Source organism: Coregonus lavaretus (genome assembly GCF_964263955.1).
Source record: "Coregonus lavaretus genome assembly, chromosome: 24".
Classification (NCBI taxonomy): domain Eukaryota; kingdom Metazoa; phylum Chordata; class Actinopteri; order Salmoniformes; family Salmonidae; genus Coregonus; species Coregonus lavaretus.
The window spans coordinates 11,781,450-11,808,095 of record NC_140011.1 but is presented as its reverse complement, the minus strand read 5'-3'; the positions used below and the strand labels follow the sequence as shown (position 1 = coordinate 11,808,095).

Below are 26,646 nucleotides of genomic sequence, written 5' to 3'. Positions count from 1 at the left end.
AAGGCGGGGATTTGCCTAGCAGTGATTTATAGATGGCCTGGAGCCAGTGGGTTTGGCAATGAATATGTAGTGAGGACCAGCCAACAAGAGCGTACAGGTCACAGTGGTGGGTAGTATATGGGGCTTTGGTGAAAAAAACGGATGGCACTGTGATAGACTACATCCAATTTGCTGAGTAGAGTGTTGGAGGCTATTTTGTAAATCGCCGAAGTCAAGGATCGGTAGGATAGTCAGTTTTACGAGGGCATGTTTGGCAGCATGAGTGAAGGAGGCTTTGTTGCGAAATAGGAAGCGGATTCTAGATTTAACTTTGGATTGGAGATTCTTAATGTGAGTCTGGAAGGAGAGTTTACAGTCTAACCAGACACCTAGGTATTTGTAGTTGTCCACATACTCTAGGTCAGACCCGTCGAGAGTAGTGATTCTAGTCGGGTGGGCGGGTGCCAGCAGCGTTCGATTGAAGAGCATGCATTTAGTTTTACTAGTGTTTAAGAGCAGTTGAAAGCTACTGAAGGAGTGTTGTATGGCATTGAAGCTCGTTTGGAGGTTTGTTAACACAGTGTCCAATGAAGGGCCAGATGTATACAAAATGGGGTCGTCTGCGTAGAGGTGGATCTGAGAGTCACCAGCAGCAAGAGCGACATCATTGATATACACAGAGAAAAGAGTCGGCCCAAGAATTGAACCCTGTGGCACCCCCATAGAGACTGCCATAGGTCCAGACAACAGGCCCTCCGATTTGACACATTGAACTCTATCTGAGAAGTAGTTGGTGAACCAGGCGAGGCAGTCATCTGAGAAACCAAGGCTATTTAGTCTGCCAATAAGAATGAGGTGGTTGACAGAGTCGAAAGCCTTGGCCAGGTCGATGAAGACGGCTGCACAGTACTGTCTATTATCGATCGCGGTTATAATATAGTTTAGGACCTTGAGCGTGGCTGAGGTGCACCCATGACCAGCTCGGAAACCGGATTGCATAGCGGAGAAGGTACGGTGGGATTCGAAATGGTCAGTGATCTGTTTGTTAACTTGGCTTTCAAAAACTTTCGAAAGGCAGGGCAGGATGGATATAGGTCTGTAACAGTTTGGATTTAGAGTGTCACCCCCTTTGAAGAGGGGGATGACCATGGCAGCTTTCCAATCTCTGGGGATCTCAGAAGTTACGAAAGAGAGGTTGAACAGGCTAGTAATAGGGGTTGCGACAATTTCGGCGGCTAGTTTTAGAAAGAAAGGGTCCAGATTGTCTAGCCCAGCTGGGGGGGGGGGGGCATTGGCAAGTTGCAGCGGTGGGTGAAGAGCTGGTGGCCGGGGTAGTGGTAGTTAGTGCTACAGGATGCAAATTTCTGTTTGAAAAAGCTAGCCTTTGCTTTCCTAACTGCTTGTGTATATTGGTTCCTAACTTCCCTGAAAAGTTACATATCGCGGGGGCTATTTGATGCTAATGCAGTACGCCACAGGATGTTTTTGTGCTGGTCAAGGGCAGTCAAGTCTGAGGAGAACCAGGGGCTATATCTGTTCTGTCTTTTTTGAATGGGGCATGTTTATTTAAGATTGAGAGGAAATTACTTTTAAAGAACAACCAGGCATCCTCTACTGACGGAATGAGATCGATATCCATCCAGGATACCTGGGCCAGGTCAATTAGGAAGGCCTGCTCGCTAAAGTGTTTTAGGGAGCGTTTGACAGTGATGAGGGGTGGTCGTTTGACCGCGGACCCATTACGGACGTAGCCAATAAGGCAGTGATCGCTGAGATCCTGGTTGAAGACAGCGGAGGTGTATTTAGAGGGTAAGTTAGTCAGGATGACATCTATGAGGGTACCCATGTTTACGCATTTAGGGTTGTACCTGGTAGGTTCGTTGATAATTTGTGTGAGATTGAGGGCATCTAGATTGGATTGTAGGATGGCCGGGGTGTTAAGCATATCGCAATTTAGGTCACCAAGCAGTACGAACTCTGAGGATAACTAGGGGGGCAATCAATTCACATATGGTGTCCAGGGCACAGCTGGGGGCTGAGGGGGGTCTGTAGCAAGCGGCAACAGTGAGAGACTTATTTCTGGAAAGGTGGATTTTTAGAAGTAGAAGCTCAAACTGTTTGGGCACAGACCTGTATAGTATGATAGAGCTCTGCAGGCTATCTCTACAGTAGATTGCAACTCCACCCCCTTTGTCAGTTCTATCTAGACGGAAAATGTTGTAGTTGGGGATGGAAATTTCAGAGTTTTTGGTGGCCTTCCTAAGCCAGGATTCAGACACTGCTAGAACATCAGGGTTGGCGGAGTGTGCTAACACAGTGAATAACTCAAACTTAGGAAGGAGGCTTCTGATGTTAACGTGCAGAAAACCAAGGCCTTTACGTTTACAGAAGTCAACAAATGATAGCTCCTGGGGAGTAGGAGTGATACTGGGGGCTGCAGGGCCTGGGTTAGCCTCTACATCACCAGAGGAACAGAGGAGGACTAGAATAAGGATATGGCTAAAGGCTTTAAGAACTGGTCTTCTAGTGCGTTGGGTACAGAGAATAAAGGGGGCAGATTTCCGGGCATTGTAGAAAAGCTTCAGGGTATTATGTACAGACAAGGATATGGAAGAATATGAGTACAGTGGGGGTAAACCTAAGCGTTGGGTAACAATGAAAGAGATAGCATCACTGGAGGCACCGATTGAGCCGGTCTCTGCGCGTATGGGGGGGGGGGGGGTGGAACAAAGGAACTATTTGAGGCAGTTTGAGAGGGACTTGGGGTTCTACAGTGAAATGGTATAATAAGAACTAACTGGAACAGCAATAGGCAAGGCATATTGACATGGGAGAGAGGCATAAAGCAATCACAGGTGTTATTAGAGAGAGCTAAGACAACAACTGGTAATGGCGATAAAGTTTGGGCTGAGGCTAAACAAATAAACAGGACAGGGTACTGTGTAAAGGAACAGTCCAGCAGGCATCAGCTGTGCTGCTGAGTGATCATAAGGTCCAGTGAACAGCAATATGTGAGTCCGAGAGCAGTTCAAATTGGTGCTTCAGCACAGCGAGCAGGAAGCACAGCTGTTTACGTGTCCTAGCGGGCTGGGGCTAGCAGATGGATCTTCGTGGTCGTCGCAACGGGAAGCCTGTTGAAACCACAGACGATTACGTCGGCAGACCAGTCGTGATGGATCGGCAGAGCTCCGTGTCGACTCTTTTACTATGGTATTCTGAAGTATAATTACAAGCATTCCATAAGTGTCAAAGGCTTTTATTGACAATTACATTAAGTTTATGCAAAGAGTCAATATTTGCAGTGTTGACCCTTCTTTTTCAAGACCTCTGCAATCCGCCCTGGCATGCTGTCAATTAACTTCTGGGCCACATCCTGACTGATGGCAGCCCATTCTTGCATAATCAATGCTTGGAGTTTGTCAGAATTTGTGGGTTTTGTTTGTCCACCCGCCTCTTGAGGATCGACCACAAGTTCTCAATGGGATTAAGGTCTAAGGCCATGGACCCAAAATGTCGATGTTTTCTTCCCCAAGCCACTTAGTTATCACTTTTGCCTTATGGCAAGGTGCTCCATCATGCTGGAAAATGCATTGGTCGTCACCAAACTTTTCTTGGATGGTTGGGAGAAGTTGCTCTCTCAGGATGTGTTGGTACCATTCTTTATTAATTTCTGTGTTCTTAGGCAAAATTGTGAGTGAGCCCACTCCCTTGGCTGAGAAGCAACCCCACACATGAATGGTCTCAGGATGCTTTACTGTTGGCATGACACAGGACTGATGGTAGCGCTCACCTTGTCTTCTCTGGACAAAGTGTTTTCCGGATGCCCCAAACAATCGGAAAGGGGATTAATCAGAGAAAATGACTTTACCCCAGTCCTCAGCAGTCCCATCCCTGTACCTTTTGCAGAATATCAGTCTGTCCCTGATGTTTTTCCTGGAGAGAAGTGGCTTCTTTGCTGCCCTTCTTGACACCAGGCCATCCTCCAAAAGTCTTAGCCTCACTGTGCGTGCAGATCCCGCAGCTGAATCAACTTTAGGAGACGGTCCTGGCGCTTGCTGGACTTTCTTGGGCGCCCTGACGCCGCCTTCACAACAATTGAACCTCTCTCCTTGAAGTTCTTGATGATCCGATAAATGGTTGATTTAGGTGCAATCTTACTAGCAGCAATATCCTTGCCTGTGAAGCCCTTTTTGTGCAAAGCAATAATGACGACACGTGTTTCCTTGCAGGTAACCATGGTTAACAGAGGAAGAACAACGATTTCAAGCACCACCCTCCTTTTAAAGCTTCCGGTCTGTTATTCTAACTCAATCAGCATGACAGAGTGATCTCCAGCCTTGTCCTCGTCAACACTCTCACCTGTGTTAACGAGAGAATCACTGACATGATGGCAGCTGGTCCTTTTGTGGGAGGGCTGAAATGCAGTGAAAATGTTTTTGGGGATTAAGTTCATTTTCATGGCAATTCATCTGCTCACTCTTCATGACATTCTGGAGTATATGCAAATTGCCATCATCAAAACTGAGGCAGCAGACTTTGTGAAAATTAGTATTTGTGTCATTCTCAAAACTTTTGACCACGACTGTAGACATACCTCGTCTTCTGCATACTGTAACATACTTTACGTTTCTAACAAAGTTATCATATTAGAACTCTTTCCTGGCCGTGCACACAAAACACACACACACCCTTCGGAAATATGGTATCACTTTGCTATGACACAGGTCTGTCAGCATAGTGTACTTTAACATCAGCTTGCAGCATTCTGTCTGATCATCTCCCCCAAAATGGACCATACCACCTCCTTCATAGTGAATAAGGCCTATATAGTGGATAATACCATTTTGTCCAGTAGGGAGTTGCAGTGCCGCAGCTTAGGTTTGCTCTGACAAAAGAGACTGAATAGTTGTCTGCCGATAGGCTGTTTCACACACTGACTGGAGTAGTCTCTCTCTGAAACAAACACATTACAAACATACATTATTACAAATATTCAGACTGTGGTAAAAAAGAGTCCACCTGTGATAAATTCGATTGATTGGACATGATTTGGAAAGGCACACACCTGTGTATATAAAAGGTCCCACAGTTGACAGTGCATGTCAGAGCAAAAAACAAGCCATGAGGTCGAAGTAATTGTCCGTAGAGCTCTGAGACAGGATTGTGTCGAGGCACAGATCTGGGGAAGGGTACCAAAACATATCTGCAGCATTGAAGGTCCCCAAGAACACAATGGCCTCCATCATTCTTAAATGGAAGAAGTTTGGAACCACCAAGACTCTTCCTAGAGCTGGCCGCCCGGCCAAACTGAGCAATCGAGGAAGAAGGGCCATGGTCCAAGAACTCGATGGTCACTCTGACAGAGCTCTAGAGTTCCTCTGTGGAGATGGGAGAACCTTCCAGAAGGACAACCATCTCTGCAGCACTCCACCAATCAGGCCTTTATGGTAGAGTGGCCAGACGGAAGTCACTCCAAAGTAAAAGGCACATGACAGCCCTCTTGGAGTTTGCCAAAAGGCACCTAAAGACTCTCAGACCATGAGAAACAAGATTTTCTGATCTGATGAAACCAAGATTGAACTCTTTGGACTGAATGCCAAGTGTCACGTCTGGAGGAAACCTGGCACCATCCCTACTGTGAAACATGGTGGTGGCAGCATCATGCTGCAGGGATGTTTTTCAGCAGCAGGGACTATGAGACTAGTTAGGATCGAGGTAAAGATGAACGGAGCAAAGTACAGAGAGATCCTTGATGAAAACCTGCTCCAGAGCGGTCAGGACCTCAGACTGGGGCAAAGGTTCACCTTCCAACAGGACAACGACCCTAAGCACACAGCCAAGACAATGCAGGAGTGGCTTCGAGACAAGTCTCTGAATGTCCTTGAGTTGCCAAGCCAGATCCCGGACTTGAACCCGTTCGAACATCTCTGGAGAGACCTGAAAATAGCTGTGCCGCAACGCTCCCCATCCAACCTGACAGAGCTTGAGAGGATCTGCAGAGAAGAATGGGAGAAACTCCCCAAATACAGGTGTGCCAAGCTTGTAGCATCATACCCAAGAAGACTTGAGGCTGTAATCGCTGCCAAAGGCGCTTCAACAAAGTACTGAGTAAAGGGTCTGAATACTTATGTAAATGTGATATTTCCGTTTTTCTTTTAAATAAATTTGCTAACATTTCTAAATACCTGTTTTTGCTTTGTCATTATTTATTCAATTTTAGAATAAGGCTGTAACCTAACAAGTCAACGGGTCTGAATACTTTCCGAAGGCATTAAAAACCAGGGTTGTGCTCAATTCAGAATTGAATCGAGAATGCCTCATAAATGAATTTGAATTGAAGTAGTAAACATGATACAGAATTGCAATTCAAATTTGAATTAAAGGCAATAGAATTGAATTCAGTTTAAATTAAATTTAAATTCAAATGCCTCTTCTATTCTATTTTAGGTGTAGTCTATACAAATATACATATTGTACATAAAACATCAAACATGTCGATACATGCATATAAAATATTGTTGAAACAATTGATTTTCAGGACAAACCCTTAAAATTAATGATCAAGGAAAACAAAACCTGTATGTGAATATTCGAAATTATTATATTTCATTAATCACTTACCTTTTTTTCAATATGTGGAAAATAATACATTTCCCAGAATGCATAAGTTGAGGGCCTTTAAAAAATAATTAAATTATACTTCCTGTCATTCAAACTCAAATTTAAATTCTACATCCTGTGGAGTGTGGTCAATTCAATTCAAATTTCAACTCATGAGTTGAATGGGAGTCAATTCCAAAATTCTGAATGGAGCACAACCCTGATATATATATACACACACACACACACTGACCGATGGTGTTTCCCAGCTCCATACACTGACCGATGTGAGGGAAGCGCAGCAGGCCTCTCCATTTCAAACTCCTGCCTTTTCCTCCTCCACCTGGAGAGAGATGCAATGGGGTAGGGAAGGATGAGAGTATAAGACATGTGATATTACAGCTGAGCTGTCATAGTATACTGTTTTTCTTACCCAAAAGCATGTGAGCTCATTCAACCCTTTGGGTTATGTATTGTGTGTGATATGTTAACAGGGGGCCTCAGAAAGAAAATAAATAGATAAACAATATCAGCAGTAAGACCAAATCATCTCACATTTGATAACTGGACAGATTCAGGCTTCTAGTTGAGCAGTTACAACCTTATAACCTAAAGGTCTTTCCTCTGTTTACCTTTTCGTTCACCTCAACACACTGGAAATAAACTACTGTCAGTCTGTCAACAACAGCCTTTGTTCCAGTGTGTGTGTACGTATGTACACTACCGTTCAAAAGTTTGGGGTCACTTAGAAATGTCCTTGTTTTCGAAAGGAAAGCAATTTTCTTGTCCATTAAAATAACATCAAATTGATCAGAAATACAGTGTAGACATTGTTAATGTTGTAAATGGCTATTGTAGCTGGAAATGGCTGATTTTTTATGGAATATCTACATAGGCGTACAGAGGCCAATTATCAGCAACCATCAGTCCTGTGTTCCAATGGCACGTTGTGTTTGCTAATTCAAGTTTATCATTTTAAAAGGCTAATTAATCATTAGAAAACCCTTTTGCAATTACAGTGGGGAAAAAAAGTATTTAGTCAGCCACCAATTGTGCAAGTTCTCCCACTTAAAAAGATGAGAGAGGCCTGTAATTTTCATCACAGGTACACGTCAACTATGATTTTTTTCTCTCCAGAAAATCACATTGTAGGATTTTTTATGAATTTATTTGCAAATGATGGTGGAAAATAAGTATTTGGTCAATAACAAAAGTTTCTCAATACTTTGTTATATACCCTTTGTTGGCAATGACACAGGTCAAACGTTTTCTGTAAGTCTTCACAAGGTTTTCACACACTGTTGCTGGTATTTTGGCCCATTCCACCATGCAGATCTCCTCTAGAGCAGTGATGTTTTGGGGCTGTCGCTGGGCAACACAGACTTTCAACTCCCTCCAAAGATTTTCTATGGGGTTGAGATCTGGAGACTGGCTAGGCCACTCCAGGACCTTGAAATGCTTCTTACGAAGCCACTCCTTCGTTGCCCGGGCAGTGTGTTTGGGATCATTGTCATGCTGAAAGACCCAGCCACGTTTCATCTTCAATGCCCTTGCTGATGGAAGGAGGTTTTCACTCAAAATCTCACGATACATGGCCCCATTCATTCTTTCCTTTACACAGATCAGTCGTCCTGGTCCCTTTGCAGAAAAACAGCCCCAAAGCATGATGTTTCCACCCCCATGCTTCACAGTAGGTATGGTGTTCTTTTACCAAAAAGTTCTATTTTGGTTTCATCTGACCATATGACATTCTCCCAATCCTCTTCTGGATCATCCAAATGCACTCTAGCAAGCTTCAGACGGGCTTGGACATGTACTGGCTTAAGCAGGGGGACACGTCTGGCACTGCAGGATTTGAGTCCCTGGCGGCGTAGTGTGTTACTGATGGTAGGCTTTGTTACTTTGGTCCCAGCTCTCTGCAGGTCATTCACTAGGTCCCCCCGTGTGGTTCTGGGATTTTTGCTCACCGTTCTTGTGATCATTTTGACCCCACGGGGTGAGATCTTGCGTGGAGCCCCAGATCGAGGGAGATTATCAGTGGTCTTGTATGTCTTCCATTTCCTAATAATTGCTCCCACAGTTGATTTCTTCAAACCAAGCTGCTTACCTATTGCAGATTCAGTCTTCCCAGCCTGGTGCAGGTCTACAATTTTGTTTCTGGTGTCCTTTGACAGCTCTTTGGTCTTGGCCATAGTGGAGTTTGGAGTGTGACAGTTTGAGGTTGTGGACAGGTGTCTTTTATACTGATAACAAGTTCAAACAGGTGCCATTAATACAGGTAACAAGTGGAGGACAGAGGAGCCTCTTAAAGAAGAAGTTACAGGTCTGTGAGAGCCAGAAATCTTGCTTGTTTGTAGGTGACCAAATACTTATTTTCCACCATAATTTGCAAATAAATTCATTAAAAATCCTACGATGTGTTTTTTTTCTCAATTTGTTTGTCATAGTTGACATGTACCTATGATGAAAATTACAGGCCTCTCTCATCTTTTTAAGTGGGAGAACTTGCACAATTGGTGGCTGACTAAATACTTTTTTTCCCCACTGTATGTTAGCACAGCTGAAAACTGTTGTGCTGATTTAAAGAAGCAATAAAACTGGCCTTCTTGAGACTAGTTGAGTATCTGGAGCAACAGCAATTGTGGGTTCGATTACAAGCTCAAAATGGCCAGAAACAAATAACTTTCTTCTGAAAGTCGTCAGTCTATTCTTGTTCTGAGAAACAGACGCCTCACAGGTCCTCAACTGGCAGCTTCATTAAATAGTACCCGCAAAACACCAGTGAAGAGGCGACTCCGGGATGCTGACCTTCTAGGCAGAGTTGCAAAGAAAAAGCCATTTCTCAGACTGCCCATCTTAATCTTTTCTTTTTATTGGCCAGTCTGAGATATGGCTTTTTAATGAAGCTGCCAGTTGAGGACCTGTGAGGCGTCTGTTTCTCAAACTAGACACTCTAATGTATTTGTCCTCTTGCTCAGTTGTGCACCGGGGCCTCCCACTCCTCTTTCTATTCTGGTTAGAGCCAGTTTGCGCTGTTCTGTGAAGGGAGTAGTACACAGCGTTGTATGAGATCTTCAGTTTCTTGGCAATTTCTCGCATGGAATAGCCTTCATTTCTCAGAACAAGAATAGACTGACGAGTTTTGAGTCTGTAATCGAACACACAATTGCTGATGCTCCAGATACTCAACTAGTCTCAAGAAGGCCATTTTTATTGCTTCTTTAATCAGCACAACAGTTTTCAGCTATGCTAACATAACTGCAAAAGGGTTTTCTAATGATCAATTAGCTTTTTAAAATTATAAACTTGGATTAGCAAACACAACGTGCCATTGGAACACAGGACTGATGGTTGCTGATAATGGGCCTCTGTATGCCTATGTACAGTGGGGAAAAAAAGTATTTAGTCAGCCACCAATTGTGCAAGTTCTCCCACTTAAAAAGATGAGAGAGGCCTGTAATTTTCATCATAGGTACACGTCAACTATGACAGACAAATTGAGAAAATGTTTTCCAGAAACTCACATTGTAGGATTTTTAATGAATTTATTTGCAAATTATGGTGGAAAATAAGTATTTGGTCACCTACAAACAAGCAAGATTTCTGGCTCTCACAGACCTGTAACTTCTTCTTTAAGAGGATCCTCTGTCCTCCACTCGTTACCTGTATTAATGGCACCTGTTTGAACTTGTTATCAGTATAAAAGACACCTGTCCACAACCTCAAACAGTCACACTCCAAACTCCACTATGGCCAAGACCAAAGAGCTGTCAAAGGACACCAGAAACAAAATTGTAAACCTGCACCAGGCTGGGAAGACTGAATCTGCAATAGGTAAGCAGCTTGGTTTGAAGAAATCAACTGTGGGAGCAATTATTAGGAAATGGAAGACATACAAGACCACTGATAATCTCCCTCGATCTGGGGCTCCACGCAAGATCTCACCCCGTGGGGTCAAAATGATCACAAGAACGGTGAGCAAAAATCCCAGAACCACACGGGGGGACCTAGTGAATGACCTGCAAGAGCTGGGACCAAAGTAACAAAGCCTACCATCAGTAACACACTACGCCGCCAGGGACTCAAATCCTGCAGTGCAAGACGTGTCCCCCTGCTTAAGCCAGTACATGTCCAGGCCCGTCTGAAGTTTGCTAGAGTGCATTTGGATGATCCAGAAGAGGATTGGGAGAATGTCATATGGTCAGATGAAACCAAAATATAACTTTTTGGTAAAAACTCAACTCGTCGTGTTTGGAGGACAAAGAATGCTGAGTTGCATCCAAAGAACACCATACCTACTGTGAAGCATGGGGGTGGAAACATCATGCTTTGGGGCTGTTTTTCTGCAAAGGGACCAGGACGACTGATCCGTGTAAAGGAAAGAATGAATGGGGCCATGTATCGTGAGATTTTGAGTGAAAACCTCCTTCCATCAGCAAGGGCATTGAAGATGAAACGTGGCTGGGTCTTTCAGCATGACAATGATCCCAAACACACCGCCCGGGCAACGAAGGAGTGGCTTCGTAAGAAGAATTCAAGGTCCTGGAGTGGCCTAGCCAGTCTCCAGATCTCAACCCCATAGAAAATCTTTGGAGGGAGTTGAAAGTCCGTGTTGCCCAGCGACAGCCCCAAAACATCACTGCTCTACAGGAGATCTGCATGGAGGAATGGGCCAAAATACCAGCAACAGTGTGTGAAAACCTTGTGAAGACTTACAGAAAACGTTTGACCTGTGTCATTGCCAACAAAGGGTATATAACAAAGTATTGAGAAACTTTTGTTATTGACCAAATACTTATTTTCCACCATAATTTGCAAATAAATTCATTAAAAATCCTACAATGTGATTTTCTTGATTTTTTTTTTCTCATTTTGTCTGTCATAGTTGACGTGTACCTATGATGAAAATTACAGGCCTCTCTCATCTTTTTAAGTGGGAGAACTTGCACAGTTGGTGGCTGACTAAATACTTTTTTTCCCCACTGTAGATATTCCATTTAAAAAATCTGCCGTTTCCAGCTACAAAAGCCATTTACAACATTAACAATGTCTACACTGTATTTTTGATCAATTTGATGTTATTATAATGGACAAAAATATTGATTTTCTTTGGAAAACAAGGACATTTCTAAGTGACCCCAAACTTTTGAACGGTAGTGTATATAGTCGTTCCTTGTCAGTCAGGTTCCAGCCCTGGCATCCATCCACTCCAAAGAGAGATCTATAAATAGGTCTGGAGCAGGAAGAAAGCCTAGGGGACCACATAGCACTGCATCCCCCCCCCCCCCCCCCCCCACACACACACACACAACACACAACACACAACACACAACACACAACACATAACAAACACACACACACACACACGTTTTACTATCTTTGTGGGGACCAAACCATTGATTCCCATTCAAAATCCTATTTTCCCTAACATTAACCCTAACTCCTCAACCTCAACCTTAATCTAACCCCTAACCCATAACCATTACCATAACCCTACCCCTAATTCTAACCCTAACCCTAATTGTAAACCAAACACTAAACCTAACACCTAAGCCTAAAATAGCCTTTTTCCTTGTTGGGACCGGAAAATGTCTCCACTTGTCTGAACTTGTCCGGATTTCTGGTCCCCACAAGGATAGTAAAACCAAAACACACACACACACACACACAGTACACACACAGTGCACAAAATAGCTGTTCCTGCCTACTGATGATGTCGTTGACAGATGGAATCTAGAGAGGAGTCTAACCTGTTTGCTATGGTTTGTACACCTCAGGCAAAATCCAACGTTAATGTCTCACAGAATGGACAAACAAAATATAAATTAAACTTTTGATGTGTGTGCCTCTCACAGGAGGTTGGTGGCACCTTAATTGGGGAGGACAGGCTCATAGTAATGAGCCGCCCTCCCCTCAGCAGCCTCCACTGGTGTCTACAGTACCCCTTGGGGAGGGTATACCTAGGGCTGTGGTGGTCATGAAATTTTGTTAGCCAGTGATTGTCAGGTAAATAACTGTCAGTCTCACGGTAATTGACTGTTAATTAACATAAACACATTTAGCATCTCCTGGCTTCCACACATGGCCTACAAGCCACTGATGCTGACCTTTGGAACGTTGACATTTTTAAAAGTCTAATAAATCCATGTAATATAGCCTACACCTTCACAATAAATCCATTATTTATTTTAGACAGGTCTAAAGAAGCATGATATGAAGAAAATGTAGTCTATTTCAGAAGAACAGAATAGCATACTCTGAGTTGTCCTTATGTTAGGCCCTGATCTGGCTATACCAAATGGCTGTGGGCTACACTAGTTCATTTAGCAGACAAGATTTGCTTGGAATTCCGTGGCATTATTTTATAGTATGAAGAATACAATTGAACAAAGCTGAATAAAATTGAAATTATATTTTCTCCAAACGATTTGAGGGAGTGCGCACATGCGGCTATTCTTTGTTGAGCGGTTAACATAGAAATAGGTACTCCTATATGCTTAATTTAGAGTTATTAATGTAACTTTAGTTGTTCTACAAATGTTGGGCTATATGTTTTGATTTTTAATACATTGTAAGGCTGCATGATGTGACTAATGAGGATTTGAAAAAAGTCGCTTGAAAGGCATGAGCTCTGCTTAGTTTTTTTTGCGCAGGCTGTACACACTACATCAGTCACTCATTCACAATTTGACAAGCACTTGATAATGCCTAAAATTTCACGGCGGCATCCCCTTTGTGTGGCCATAATGCACCCTAAAAAAATCCATGCCTTTTGCGGCCAGTGGCCATTGTGCCCTTCTCCCTGAGTACTGCGCGCTCCATCACGTGACCGGGTCTTTCTCACAGGCTACAAGTGAAGACCGACACATGGGGACGCAACTGCGCACGTCCTTAATCAATTCCGAGGTGCATATTGAAGATATTGGAAGAACTGTCCACATTTTACTTTTCGGCAGCCAACAAGATTAGATGAGTAGGCCTAACGAACAGCAAAAGCACTAGCCTATGTAAATCTACTATCCCCCATAGTAGGTCGACCTATTCTATTCTGTGTGAGAAATAAATATTCCAAACATAGTCTGGGACAGTTGTGGGATGCGATAGATCCCAAATGAATACAACCACTAGCATTAAAAAACATTTTTTACGCAATGTGGCTGATGCAACAGATCAGAACGTTTAGCTTAATATGTTGATAAAATATTTATTCACATTATAAGCACAGCAATGCGCACATGGTAGTAAGCTATAAACGCAAATGTTCCATTAGCGGAAAACATCATTATCAAAAGTGACCGCAAATGCAATTATGCATGTAATACTTTTAAGCATTTTTATGGTGAAAATGATCTTCCCCAAACTTGAAATGCACTGCTTATGTATGCCAGTTAGGCTCTACACCCCTTGTAAAGCGGATGAATGTGCTTAATTTTAAGAAGTTATTTGTCCACTTTAGTTCTGATACAAACCTTATTAAAACATACAGGCCTATGGGCAAGGCTACATGAGGTGTGCGACTATGATTTGAAAAAGTCGCTAGAAAAAGGCATTGTTTCTTATGCTGGGCATCATTCACAAGTGATAATATATCATTCACAAGTGATAGGCTAATATTGTCACCCATCAGACTATTTAATTTTGTCTTTACATTTACTAAATAATATATGTTTGAAATTTGTTTTGATTTAGAATGGACCATTATCATGCACCTGTATCGGGCAGTGGGAAAAAAATGCATGTCATCTAAACACTTAAATAGCGAATGGAGGATGCTTTTCCCTGTGGTTTATTTTCATGCCAGCCAGGTAGGCTTTACTGCTGTTGTAAATATAAGCAATGTGCTTAATATTAGGAAAGTTGAAAAATAAATATAGTAGGCCTAGCCTATAGAAAGCTGATTCTCCTCTTTTTAATAGAGGCCATCACTCTGTTTTCTCGCGCAATTTCATAGCCTATTGAAATGTTGCGCAACATGAGCTCATGGGCTCTCATGAAGTGTTAGATTAGATTTTCTAACATTTGCATTGATGTCAGAGTGATTAGAGGGACAATAGAGTGCTGAGTACCAGGCAGTTAGCAAGTTTGGTAGGCTACTAAAGACCATCGGCAGCATCAGAGCTTGGAGAAGCCTAATTACCGTGACTAAACGGTCACGTGGAATTTGACTGCCTTCATGACTCGTGACCGCCGGTGTGGTGGTAATACGGTCACCGCAACAGCCCTAAGTATACCCAAAAAAGTGGATGTTGGAGAAATAAAGCACATAAGAAGCGTTATGTATATTACATTAAATGGACAAGCTTTTTGGGGAGACTGAACATATTAGCAAAAGACTGAGTTTGTAGACCTTAGGTCAAAACATGCATTGCCAGTTCGAAGGAAAGGCTTGGTTGAACACAAAAACAATAATTATAATAAATGTGTCATTTCCATTAGTACTTTACAGAGGAAAAACAACCGTTATGGATGTTACACTCTCCGTTATGGATGTTAGAGTCTGAAATAGACATTCAAATCTTTAAAATGTCTCAAAATATATCACAACACATTTGTTGTCATTTGGAATGTTTTTAAAAAGTCCTGTTGAAGGCATAGTACTTTAGGATAGCATACTTACAGGTAGCCTGAATAATATACGGCCAGGCACCACACCCTAATAGGTAATTTTTTTCTCTTGATTTATATAAAAATTGACCTTTACCAGTTGAATTAAGACACAAATCATATTTATTTTTTGTATTAAAATGTTTCTGAAATACTGTAACAAATTATGCAAATGAGACCATAGACATGTGCCTTTACTGCCAATCCACTATTCTGTACACTGGATGAAGTCAGTATATTTTGGGGGGCTTGCATTTGAAAAGGACACTCATCTCTCTATCTACAAAAACAGTACTGCCATATATGAGAAATGTATTTCAGCATATATTTTCGAAGAGAATCTTAGCTAGAACACATCATTTTCAAGATATCAACAATTGCTTCAGTAAAAGTCTGAAGAATATATCACAGAACAAGCACAAAACGTAGTGAATTCACAAGCCTCTAAAACTATGATATAATACATACAATCCCCATCACATCCACAACCGTTATGGATGTTACAGATATCAACACGCTGAAAAAGGATACTGACAATGAAACGAGAGAAACCAATTATAGACCATATAAAACCCTGATGAAAGTTCGCTTTACAGAGAACTTTTCAAGAGTATCCGATGTAAGGTGCATGTTTTACAAAAGCCTTTCCTAAAAAACGTTATGGATGTTCCATTGCCTGTCTGTCACCCTCCTGTCTTTACATGACTGTAGAGCACGCAAACGAAACTCAAGACGCTTCAGTTTGGCCTGTACTGCTTCATTAACTTATCATCTTCATAACCAATACTAGGGTACAGCTGTGAGTGGGAAGACAAGGTTCGTGACTGAAAAACCTTTAATGACCGGCCGCGACCGGGAGACCCATGAGGTGGCGCACAATTGGCCCAGCGTCGTCCTTGTTAGGGGAGGGTTTGGCCGGCTGGGATGTCCATCGCGCTCTTGCGACTCCTTGGGGCGGCTGGGCGCATGCACGCTAGCTTCGGTCGCCAGCTGTACGGCGTTTCTTCCGACACATTGGTGCGGCTGGCTTCCAGGTTAAGCGAGCAGTGTGTCAAAAAGCAGTGCGGCTTGGCTGGGTCGTGTTTTGGAGGACGCTTGGCTCTTGACCTTCGCTTCTCCCAAGTCTGCACGGGAGTTGCAGCGATGGGACTAGACTGTAACTACCAATTGGATATCACAAAATTGGGGAGAAAAAGGGCTAAAAACTACATGAGATTTGGGGCATCTACTCTGTAATGGTCAAAATGCATGCAATTTCCTACTTAAACTTTTCAAAAAAAAAAGCCTAAACTCCAACATATAGACCTTAAGGCCAGGAAGCACATCCTGATAGAGTAATCCCCCCACCCCCCACCCCCCTAATCATATCACAATCAGCTTTTACCAGTTGAATGTAGACACAAATATAATACTTTTTTGTATTACATTTTTGTAAAAATATTTTATGCAAATGAAGCAGAAAATACCTTATCCCTACTGTAAAATATGGTGGTGGACTTTTTATGTTGTGGGACTATTTTACTTTCACTGGTCCTGGGCCCTTGTTAAGGTCAACAGCGTCATAAACTTTACCAGGACATTTTAGCCAAAAATCTGGTTGCCTCTGTCAGGAGGCTGAAACTTGGCTGCAAGTGGATCTTCCAGCAAGACAATAAACCCAAGCACACATCAAAATCCACAAAGAAATGGTTAATTGACCAAAAAAATCTTTACAAAAATCAAATTGCCATCTCAGGCTCTGGACTTGAATCCCATTGAAAACCTGTGGTTTGAATTAAAGAGGGCAGTCCATAAGCGCAGACGAAGGATATCAAGGATCTGGAAAGATTCTGTATGGAGCAGGGGTGTCAAACTCATTCCATGGAGGGCCTGGTGTCTGCTGGTTTTTGGGTTTTCCTTTCAATTAAGACTAAGACAACAAGGTGAGGGGAGGAGTTCCTTACTAATCAGTGACCTTAATTCATCAATCAAGTACAAGGGAAAAGCGAAAGCCCGCAGACACTCGGCCCTCCGTGGAATGAGTTTGACACGTGGTATGGAGGAATGGTCTAAGACCCCTCCCAATGGGTTCTCCAATCTCATAAAACATTTTAGAAAAATGCTTAGTGTCTCACAAGGGGAGGGTGCTGGAGTATGGAAACAGGGGTCAAAATTATTGGATCCCCTATCTTTTTTAAATTACTTGTTAAAGGTCCAATGCAGCCATTTTTATCTCAATGTCAAATCATTTCTGGATAACAATTGAGTACCTTACTGTAATTGTTTTAAATTAAAATGGTCAAAAATAAACAAAAATAGCTTCCTAGCAAAGAGCAATTTCTCAAGCAAGAATTTTGCTAGGACTGTCTGGGAGTGGTTGAGTTGGGAAACGAAAACAGAAATTTGCTGTTATTGACAGCAATAACCTTCTTATTAACTAATTAACCGCCTAGTGATGTCCCCCAGGCAGGCCAAAGTTCTGTCCCACCAAAACAGGCTGAAATTTCAAAAAGTGTTTTCAAATAGCTTTTACACTAAAAGGGCACTATCAGCATTTTCACAATTTCACAGTATTATTCCAACCTCAGTGTGAAAAAAAAAAAAAAAAATATATATATATATATATATATATATATATATATAAAACAGTAAAATCACGTTTGTGACTGAACTGGGCCTTTAAACAAAATCTCTTATTAGTATTATTACTATTAGTATTATTATTATTAGTATAAAATAATATAAAATAAGAAAATGTACATTCAATATAGCTAAGTATTTGTATTATTTATTTATTTTGTATTTTTTGCTCATTTCTATCAAGGGATCCAATAATTCTGGACCCCACTGTATGCCATACAGCTATGTTTCACCTATGACCCACAGACAGGTAATTTATTAATAGAAACATCTGTATTCTACCTGCTTTTATGAGAGATTGTGGTTTAACAATGACTGAATGTGCATTCATTACATTCTGCTTCTAAAGAATGTGATGAATGCCTTTTGAAGTGCATCCTCTTTTCTCCCCTCAACCCTCATTAATATAATTGCTAAACTGACCTTAATAATATGGTGAACGCAGGATATAAGTATCACTTAAGCTTTCAATCCAGTTATGTCAGATCAGTGAATACTTCAACGAATGGAGGAAGGAAAGATGCATTTCTTAAGTATTAGAACAGGCTTTTATATGCCTATTTCATTGTGTGTGTGTGTGTGTGTGTGTCTGTGTGCGTCTGTGTGTGTGTGTTTGCGAGGAAGGAAAGTTGAGGAAGTAGTACTGTAGAAAATCCCTGCAAGTTAATTCTAAGAGAGTATCAATCAGTCTTATTTTATCATACATCCTTTCCTAATTCCTTCACCACATACATTGTTCCTCAGAAGGGAATAACATTCTCTGGGACCCATACTCCCAATCACTCACTCTGACATCACTGTAAGTTAACAGTTGGGTTAGGTAAGGGAATGGATTGCACACATATGGTAGAGGTCCTTTGTGGCACTTGTCATTCTGCAATAGCTGCAATCAAATTCTACAGTGAGCTCCAAAGGTATTAGGACAGTTGCAGATTTCTTGTTGTTTTGGCTCTGTACTCCAGCACTTGATACAATGTGCGTCTGTACCTTTCTCACTCATCATTATTCACGATTCATTATCATGTGGTAGCATCCACATTATTATAGAAGTGAAACATATTATATTCTTATTTACAATAAAAGTGACACCAAAATGACACAATAAATTATTCACCATTCCTTTCTATTGGGCACAAAATAATCTGAAACACAACCAAAACAAACAGAAAATGCATCTAACAAATTTGTACTCACAACCTTGATGTAATCATTGTGTGCTATGAATATGGGACCAAATGCTTAACTTTGTATCACTTTAATACACATAAGTGAATTTGTCCCAATACTTTTGGTCCCCTAAAATGGGGGGACTATGTAGAAAAAGTGCTGTCATTTCTAAACAGTTCACCCGATATGTATGAAAATACCCTCAAATTAAAGCTGACATTCTGCACTTTAACCTCAGAGTCATTGTATCATTTCAAATCCAAAGTGTGGGAGTACAGAGCCAAAACAACAAAAAATATGTCACTGTCCCAATACTTTTGGGGCTCACTGTACATAATATGGGACATTCATAAGAATGTATATCAGGTTAAGAATTCCAAGGGTGCACTGCAATCTCCCCCAAAGCAGGGCAACCCCTGTAGCCTACTGTAACCCCCCTACTCATCTGTGGCACCACAACACTGTAACAGAGGGCAACACAAACTGGAATAACGTTGAGCTCTGAACACAGTACTGCTTGAGTTAGGTGTAAATAGGCTATGTTTTTCTAAACTTCTTCAACTAATATACTGCACAACTAACTGTAAGACGCATCAGTACTGACTTACCTGGTTAAATAAAACGAATACATAAAGACCGACATGTTGACAAGTGACAATTAGAAAAGGTAAATGTCCTGAAGAAAATGTGTATGCTTACTTGCTTGCTTCTGTATGGAAGTGGAAGAAACAGTAGTAGTTTTTCTTATAAAGGTGTCTTTCTTCCCTTCCCTGGCTCTGACGAGTTCGCTGTTCGCCACCATACTCTCTATTTCCATTGTTGCAGAGGGATGTGGACCATAAAACAACTTGAAAAACGCAACAACTGGAACAACTTTCGTTTTTCTCTCCTTTTCCTTATTCAAACCGTTCCGTCTGCAATGACAGGTTTAACCACCATCATACAGATGACGCGCATAGCCTGGTTCTCGTTCTCATGCCGAAATAGATTCCATAAAAATACAGAATAACGATCTAAAAACGCAGTAGACTACCCTAATATACTTGTTTAAAAAGTGGGATAAAGTTTCTGTTAAGTAGGCTAATGTAGTTCACATTAAGACCACAAGATGTCACCAAATTATTACCCCAACACTTTCACTGGCTGCCACTGCTCAACAAAAAATGTCCTATGTGTCATCACAACTTTTGGAGATATTTCAACAAAACGATTTTGTGGTAAGTTGATCAAATTTGTAGACATTTTGAAAAAGTTGTAGATATATTCCAATAAAGATAGATATATAATTTATTTTTATATTAAATATACAAGTAGGAAATCCTTAAGATAAATAATCCACTTGTTTAGAGAGAAAAATGTAGATAATATTTGAGTAAAGTAGTACTATGTTGGATGAGTGTGTTGGGGGCAAACCCTGGGGGCTAGTTACCCCTTTATGGTTAAGAATGTGTTTCTACCTGTCATTTAGACAATGAATAGCCCAGTTGCTAGCCAGCTAGCTAGTTAGCATAAGCTGCTAGGAGTGCTAGATAGCAACCTTACTACCAGATCGTCTGAGGTTAAATGGGTCAATATCACCATAAGGTGCCTTTGAGACTTCCCCATTTCCCCCCAAAAAAGCTGAGATATTCCATTGAACTTCATATTCATTGTATTAAGTATATGTTATGCTGTTAGAAATGCATATTGGTCAAGCTCCCACACTTTTTATAAATTAACTGCAAGCAGACAATTTACATGCAAACAGCAAAATATGTCCACCCTGTCATGGACAATTTCAAAGCAGAATAAATACATTGTAATTACATAGTGATTATAAAACGTACATTTTCAGAAAACTATTTAGTCACTTTCTCAACAATATATTTTAGTTTATGGGAAAAGTATTTGGATAATAATGAAATTATGGCAAACTATTTGTTTCTCTATAAAATCTGCGAGAGTTGCACTTTCTTTTCTAAATAAAATCGAACAAAAAAGATATCTGGTCAAACTTTCAAACAATACTATTTGGCCCTCATTTGTTTATAAAGGAATCACACAAAATATTTTGCTAACTTGTGAAAATAATTTGTTTATTTTCATAGAACATGAAAATAAAAGGGTGGACAGTGACATGACAGGGTGGACCCTGGGCATGACAGAGTGGACACGTTGTGAAATGTCATTGAATGGCCTCATAAATTCAAGGAACAATGCAAGAAAATTATGTAAAAAATGCCTTTTCCCATGTAGGGGGAAATTACAAGTTGAACAGACTGTTTTTGATCCACTCTACCTGCATGCAGCCACTGAATAAAGATGCCCAAAATGAGACATTATTGTGGCCTTCTAGCGTTAAACTCTGTACATCATTCTGCACAGTGAAAGTCAAACATTCAACTGTAGAACAAGAAGAAAAATGTTTTTTAAGTGGAGAACAGTTGATTTGAAAAAACAGAATATTACAGAAAGATCACTTGGACGCATCTCAAACAGTCTCTCCCTTTCTGCAGAGACATGGCTCAGTTCTGCAGTTGCTGTTCCACATACTTCCATGCAGACACTTCAATCTGTACAGAGCGCTTGTTCAGAGCCTGTGGTTCTGGTATTAGGCAAAGTACCTGCCAGGCATGGTACCAACAGATGTCGTCCCGAAGACTTGGCCATTTGAACTTGTTTATGCCATGGCGTTGCATACACTTAACTTTCACACTGTGCCCTTCTGCATCCATGATGATACCTGGGTATGCTTCATTGTCATAATTAACGACGCACCACTCTCCAATGTGCTTTACCTCAATCATTTCTGGTCTCCTAGGATTATCTGGTGTCTTTCCACATGCTGGGGACTTATCAGATGAAACAGGAACATTAGCTAGAGTGACCTCTTGAAGGTTAAAGCAGGGGCAGTCCAAAACACCTTCCTCCCTTTTACACAGACATGAAATGTCTCTGTATTTCATTTGGCCGGGTGTCAGACTGATAGCTTGGTGGATTCTCATAGTGCCTTTTATGGCACTGGCCCTGTTTCTGGCTCTGGCTTGACTTTTTGCCTCTCTCCATTTCTTTATTTTTGCCCTCTTCTCTCTCTCACTGAGCTCATTGACACCCTTCTTCTTTCCAGTCTCTCTGTCTTTTTTCCATTTGACCCTTTCTTTCTCAAGGTACTTTCTTCTTCTGTCTGGGTCAGCATCACGACGTTCCCGATATATCTCCTTGCTATCTCAGCTCCTTTTGATCTCATTCCTTGAAAAAGACGATTCAAAATGTTCCCTTACACACTTTAATTGGCAGTCCCGGTAAACTAGGCTTGCATTATCAAACTAGGTTTGCTGATACCGATATCGCCAAAAAAATTGTCCATATTGTCCATTCTTACTACGTATAGCATGTACTGTTATAAAATGTGTGTAATAGCTGTTGTAATATGTGTAACATTATCAGTATGTGGCCTAAACTATGCACATGTCCTTCCTGTCATGAACCATGTCCACCCTGTCATGGAAGGCTTGCTGACAGGGTGGACAATGACAGGGTGGACATTTTTGGCTAATGTTAGCATTTAATGAGCACATGGTGGACCTTCACTTAGCAACATACTACAGTTAGCAAGCTGACTGTGTACTGTTTTACAAATATATTTCAAAGTTCTGATAGGTTTTTCTATCAATTGATATTTCACTATGACAGAGTTGACATGTTAAGCTTGACAACATCCAACTACACACATAATATGATGAAAATTATGAAACATAAGTGTAAATACTTACTCTGCAACTAGACACTGCTTCAGCCTTCATTGAAGAAAGACAAAATGCTCGTAGTGATGTCACTGAAAACATCAGTGGGTTTCTTAAAGGGGCAGTTACCCCATAATGACAGGGTGGACAGCAATTTCAGGGACACATGCAAAATGTTCAATATGATTATGAAAATACAATATACATGATCAAAATTACTTGTTTTATCAAATAACTTATTGTGGACAGTAAAACCATGTAAAAAAAAAATTGATTTAGTATCATTTAACCACTTATTACACACACTGTAGTTAGCAGAGCAGTGTGTGGGACATGCCAAAATCACGTACATCCAATGAAATTTTTTTTATAAAATGAAGGAAACACTTTTTTAGAGACTTATCATTCTACTGATATGTGTGCAAATGTTTGGCCACTTATAATAAGACCTCAGACTTTCATTATTCTGCTACATTGTCAAGGCGTGCTGAAGGTGGGTGTGGTGTAGGAATCATGCGCAGGACACAGAGGCTCAGTCCAAAGGCTTTAGTGCAATAAATATATATCCAACAGAAGCCAAATAAGCCCGAAGGCAAAATGCACGACGCACATAGGCGACAAAACGAATGACGCACACACATGTGCAAACAACCCTCTCAAACACTGGAGGGAAAATGTAGCTCCAAAACACGAAACAGTAGTACAATCACACACAACGACAAGCACACACAACGAGAACTAAATAGGACACTAACGAGGACTAACAAGACACAGGTGTACAACTTCCAGACAAAACCAATCGAACATGAAACATAGATCGGTGGCAGCTAGTACTCCGGGGACGACGACCGCCGAAGCCTGCCCGAACCAGGAGGAGGAGCAGTCTCGGCCGAAACCGTGACAGTACCCCCCCCTGACGCGCGGCTCCAGCCGTGCGCCGACCCCGGCCTCGGGGACGACCAGGAGGACGCGGAGCAGGGCGCGCGGGATGGTCCCGGTGGAACTCCGACAGGAGAGATGGGTCTAGGATGTCCCTCCGCGGCACCCAGCACCGCTCCTCCGGGCCGTACCCCTCCCACTCCACGAGATACTGGAGACCCCCCATCCGGCGTCTAGAGTCCAAGATGGACCGAACAGTGTACGCCGGAGCCCCCTCGATGTCCAGTGGGGGCGGAGGAGTCTCCCCTATCTCATTGTCCTGGAGTGGACCAGCTACCACCGGCCTGAGAAGAGACACATGGAACGAGGGGTTAATATTCTTATACTCAACAGGTAGATGTAATCTATAACACACCTCGTTCAATCTTCTCAGGACTTTAAAGGGCCCCACAAACCGCCGACCCAGCTTCCGGCAGGGCAGGCGGAGGGGTAGGTTTCTGGTAGAGAGCCAGACTCGATCTCCGGGTGCGTACACCGGCCCCTCACTGCGGTGGAGATCGGCGCTCGCCTTGTGACGAAGGACGGCCCGCTGCAGGTGGACGTGGGCAGCGTTCCACGTCTCTTCCGAGCGCCTCATCCAATCATCCACCGCAGGGGCCTCGATCTGGCTCTGCTGCCAAGGTGCCAGTACCGGCTGGTAACCTAACACACATTGGAAGGGGGTTAGGTTAGTAGAGGAGTGGCGGAGAGAGTTCTGGGCCATCTCGGCCCAGGGAATGTACCGTGCCCACTCCTCCGGCCGGTCCTGGCAATACGACCTCAGAAACCTACCCACATCCTGGTTGACACGTTCTTCCTGCCCGTTACTCTCCGGGTGGTACCCTGAGGTAAGGCTAACCGAGACCCCCAAACGCTCCATGAACGCTCTCCAAACACGAGAGGTAAACTGGGGACCTCGATCAGACACTATATCCTCGGGTACCCCGTAATGCCGGAAGACATGGGTAAATAGGGCCTCAGCGGTCTGTAGGGCAGTAGGAAGACCCGCCATAGGGAGAAGACGACAGGCCTTAGAGAACCGGTCCACAACGACCAGGATGGTGGTATTCCCCAGAGAGAGGGGAAGGTCTGTCACAAAATCCACCGAGAGGTGGGACCATGGTCGTTGTGGAACGGGCAGGGGTTGTAACTTACCCCTGGGCAGATGTCGGGGCGCCTTACACTGGGCACACACCGAGCAGGAGGAGACATAAACCCTCACATCCCTAGCCAAAGTGGGCCACCAGTATTTAGTGCTGAGGCAATGCACCGTCCGGCCGATACCCGGATGTCCAGAGGATGGTGACGTGTGAGCCCAGTAAATGAGTCGATCCCGAATCTCGCGCGGAACGTACTTCCGACCCTCAGGACACTGTGGAGGGCTGGGGTCGGTACGCAACGCTCGCTCGATTTCGGCATCGACCTCCCACACCACCGGTGCCACAAGGCAAGACTCCGGTAGTATGGGAGTGGGCTCAACGGACCTCTCCTCCGTGTCATACCGCCGGGACAGCGCATCTGCCTTACCATTCTGGGACCCAGGGATGTACGTGATTTTAAATACGAACCTGGTGAGAAACATACTCCATCGAGCCTGGCGAGGGTTCAGTCTCCTCGCTGCCCGGATGTACTCCAGGTTCCGATGGTCAGTCAAAATGAGGAAAGGGTGTTGAGCCCCCTCAAGCCAATGCCTCCACACCTTAAGGGCTTGAACTACAGCTAACAGCTCCCTGTCCCCAACGTCATAGTTACGCTCCGCCGGGCTGAGCTTCTTAGAGTAAAAAGCACAGGGGCGGAGTTTAGGTGGCGTGCCGGACCGTTGAGAGAGAACGGCCCCTATACCAGCCTCAGACGCGTCTACCTCGACCTGAAAGGGTAATGCGGGATCCGGATGCGCTAGCACCGGAGCCGACGTAAACAGGTCCTTCAGTCTCCTAAAGGCCCTGTCCGCATCGGCTGACCACTGCAGGCGCACCGGACCCCCTTTCAGAAGGGACGTGATGGGAGCTGCCACCTGTCCAAAACCCCGGATAAACCTCCGGTAGTAATTCGCAAAGCCCAAAAACTGCTGCACCTCTTTTACAGTAGTTGGGGTTTGCCAATTACGCACAGCGGACACACGATCCACCTCCATTCTCACCCCTGACGCGGACAACCGATAACCCAAAAAGGAGACCGACTCCTGGAAAAACAGACATTTCTCTGCCTTGACATATAGGTTGTGCTCCAACAGCCTCCTCAATACACGACGCACCAGGGTTATATGCTCGGCTCGGGTAGACGAGTACACCAGAATGTCATCAATGTACTCGACCACCCCTTGTCCCTGCATATCCCGGAAAATATTATCTACGAAGGATTGGAAGACTGATGGAGCATTCATCAACCCATATGGCATGACGAGATATTCGAAATGACCGGACGTGGTACTAAACGCTGTCTTCCATTCGTCACCCTCCCTAATGCGCACCAAGTTATACGCGCTCCTGAGATCCAGTTTTGTGAAAAACCGCGCTCCATGCAATGACTCCGCCATGGTCGCAATCAGAGGGAGTGGATAACTGTATTTCACAGTAATCTGATTGAGACCACGGTAATCAATGCACGGGCGCAACCCTCCATCTCTCTTTTTCACAAAAAAGAAGCTCGAGGAGGCGGGAGAAGTGGAGGGCCGAATGTATCCCTGTCTCAAAGATTCGGCTATATAAGTCTCCATAGCTTTCCTCTCCTCTTGAGACAAAGGATACACATGGCTCCGTGGGAGCGCTGCTCCTGCCTGGAGATCAATCGCACAATCCCCCTGTCTATGAGGAGGCAACTGCGTCGCCCTAGTTTTACTAAACACGAGTGCTAAATCCCCATATTCAGGCGGAATGTGCAGTGCGGGCACTTGGTTTGGACTTTCCACCGAAGTCGCCCCCACGGAAACACCCAGACATCGCCCCTCGCACTGAGCAGACCACCCATCGAGAGCCCTCTGTTGCCACGAAATAGCAGGGTTATGGGTGCTTAACCAGGGAATCCCCAGCACCACTGG

General features: G+C 43.1%; 1 pseudogene across 1 annotated transcript in view; it reads right to left on the bottom strand.

The window, feature by feature from the left end:
• The window catches only part of LOC311099397 (G protein-coupled receptor kinase 5-like), a 33,172-nt pseudogene extending 13,386 nt beyond the window's left edge, over positions 1–19,786 (bottom strand). The window contains exons 1-3 of the transcript in view: positions 19,735–19,786; positions 6,833–6,922; positions 4,820–4,932 (exon numbers count right to left, since the gene is read on the bottom strand). The product of the transcript in view is annotated as a G protein-coupled receptor kinase 5-like (transcript). The remainder of the gene's footprint in view (positions 1–4,819; positions 4,933–6,832; positions 6,923–19,734) is intronic.
• Between the last annotated feature and the right edge of the window lie 6,860 nt (positions 19,787–26,646).